Here is a 2,917-nt window from a genome sequence, read left to right as displayed (position 1 = left end):
TCTTGGCTCACTGCAACCTCTGCCTCCCGGGTTCAAGCGATTCTCCTGCCTCAGCCTCCAGAGTAGCTGGGATTACAGGCACACTCCACCAGGTATGTCTAATTTTTTGTATTTTTAGTAGAGACAGGGTTTCACCATTTTGGCCAGGCTGGTCTTGAACTCCTGCCCTCAGGTGATCCACCCCCCTCGGCTTTCCAAAGTGCTAGGATTACAGGTGCGAGCTGCTATGCCCGGCCTTAAATGCATTTTTGACTTAGGATATGTTCAACTTATGATAGATTTATCAGGATGTAACCTTATCACAAGTTGAGCAGGTTCTGCATTTTAAACAAGGGCAAAAGAACTAAAACGTAAACAGCTTCTAGAATATTAAACTTGTAACTCTTTATCTATTCCATTATAGTGTCAACATTCAGCAATGCTGACAGGAAAGCTGTCTCATATTTAATTGGAATCCTTATATTTCAAACTGTATTCCTCAATTCTTGGTGCTGGTAAGGAATGCATCCTTTATCAGAGCTAGATTTACCAATGGAGTCTAGCTTCTCGGCTTCTCACTTGCAGCGGGCCTTGGGAGGGATCCCAGCATTGTGTTACATGGATGTATATTTTCATAACATTTGCAAAATTAAGATATTTTAATTGTGCTTAGTTGGATTACGATCACTCATCCATACTTACTGTTATCATGCTTTCCCTTGGTGCTAGATAGCAGGAGAATGGTCATGGGCATTTGCAGATCAGCTAAAGGGAAGTCAAATGTTGAATACATGTATTTTGGTGTGGTGGATGGTGGACATATTTTTGTAGTTCACAGACTCACTTCTATGTGTAGTTCAGTTGTTGCTAGTTATCCCATGACAGGAATTGTTTCCAGGAGTATTACTACTTGGTACCCACTGGTGACTTACCTCGTGTCATGAAATAAAGGTGTAGGACCAGATATTGTAAAATCAAATGAGCTTGTCCTGTGACACTTGCCACTGGACTTACATGGGAAGTGGGAACAAATAAGGGTTGAAGGATTTGCAGATGCCACCTCTGCTGTGAACCCTGTACTACCAGTCATGGTCAACCCCACTGTGTTCTTCGACGCCGCCGTCAACAGCGAGCCCTTGGGTCATGTCTCCTTTGAGCTGTTTGCATACAAGTTTCCAAAGGCAGCAGATATTGTAAAATCAAATGAGCTTGTCCTGTGACACTTGCCACTGGACTTACATGGGAAGTGGGAACAAATAAGGGTTGAAGGATTTGCAGATGCCACCTCTGCTGTGAACCCTGTACTACCAGTCATGGTCAACCCCACTGTGTTCTTCGACGCCGCCGTCAACAGCGAGCCCTTGGGTCATGTCTCCTTTGAGCTGTTTGCATACAAGTTTCCAAAGGCAGCAGATATTGTAAAATCAAATGAGCTTGTCCTGTGACACTTGCCACTGGACTTACATGGGAAGTGGGAACAAATAAGGGTTGAAGGATTTGCAGATGCCACCTCTGCTGTGAACCCTGTACTACCAGTCATGGTCAACCCCACTGTGTTCTTCGACGCCGCCGTCAACAGCGAGCCCTTGGGTCATGTCTCCTTTGAGCTGTTTGCATACAAGTTTCCAAAGGCAGCAGATATTGTAAAATCAAATGAGCTTGTCCTGTGACACTTGCCACTGGACTTACATGGGAAGTGGGAACAAATAAGGGTTGAAGGATTTGCAGATGCCACCTCTGCTGTGAACCCTGTACTACCAGTCATGGTCAACCCCACTGTGTTCTTCGACGCCGCCATCAACAGCGAGCCCTTGGGTCATGTCTCCTTTGAGCTGTTTGCATACAAGTTTCCAAAGGCAGCAGAAAACTTTCATGCTGTGAGCACTGGAGAAAAAGGATTTGGTTATAAGGGTTCCTGCTTTCACAGAATTAATCCAGGGTTTATGTGTCAGGGTGGTGACTTCTTATGCCATAATGGCACTGGTGGCAAGTCCATCTACGGGGAGAAATTTGATGACAAGAGCTTCATCCTAAAACATATAGGTCCTGGCACCTTGTCTATGGCAAATGCTGGACCCAACACAAATGGTTCCCAGTATGTCATCTGTGCTGCCAAGACTGAGTGGTTGGGTGGCAAGCATGTGGTCTCTGGCAAGATGAAAGAAGGCATGAATATTGTGGAAGCCATGGAGCACTTTAGGTCTGGGAATGGCAAGACCAGCAAGAAGATCACCATTGCTGACAGTGGACAACTCGAATAAATTTGACCTGTATTTTATCTTAACCACCAGACCATTCCTTCCGTAGTTCAGAAGAACAGTCCTCCACCCCTCTTGCTCGCAGTATCCTAGAATCTTTGTGCTCTAGCTGCAGTTCCCTTTGGGTTCCATGTTTTCCTTGTTCCTTTCCATGCCCAGCTGGATTGCAGAATTAAATTTATGATTATGAAATAAAAGCTAAATAACAAAAAACAATGAGGGTTGAAGTATTCCGATCCAGAAGCTGATCTATGAAAGATTTTTCTATTTGTCAGACATGTAAAATTACAAGCAGAGAATTGGTTCTCATCAACACCTAATCCAACACCTAATCAAAATGGAAAATCTCCCTTATTGGGAATATTTGATAATGTAACATATACAGTGATCAGTGTATCATATATTTTTGGGGGGGGGAAATTATACAATGGAGAATTGATCAGAATGTGTTTTTATAGGTCATAAATCTGTGGGTTCTAAAAAAAGCACACGTCTGTATGAAGTCAAGTTTTTGAGCATCTTAACTTCATTTTTTAAAAATTCAATTGACCATCCTAGAAGGAAGATTGAATTGTCTCTCTATTCTTTCTCTATAAAGTTACACAGAACCATTGTCATATGATGAGGCAAAATATGGAACATGTAAAAGTATACTACACAGTCAATAAAAATATTTTTTG

The 2,917-nt window shown here is 42.7% G+C and overlaps 1 pseudogene; it reads left to right on the top strand.

Moving 5' to 3' along the window:
- The first annotated feature begins 1,742 nt into the window (after positions 1-1,742).
- Positions 1,743-2,240, top strand: LOC105524314 (annotated as a pseudogene).
- The last annotated feature ends 677 nt before the right edge of the window (positions 2,241-2,917 follow it).

This window comes from Colobus angolensis, unplaced genomic scaffold (genome assembly GCF_000951035.1).
Source record: "Colobus angolensis palliatus isolate OR3802 unplaced genomic scaffold, Cang.pa_1.0 Scaffold4989, whole genome shotgun sequence".
Lineage (NCBI taxonomy): Eukaryota > Metazoa > Chordata > Mammalia > Primates > Cercopithecidae > Colobus > Colobus angolensis.
Note: the sequence above shows the minus strand (reverse complement) of the source record. Positions and strands in the feature narration are given on the sequence as shown.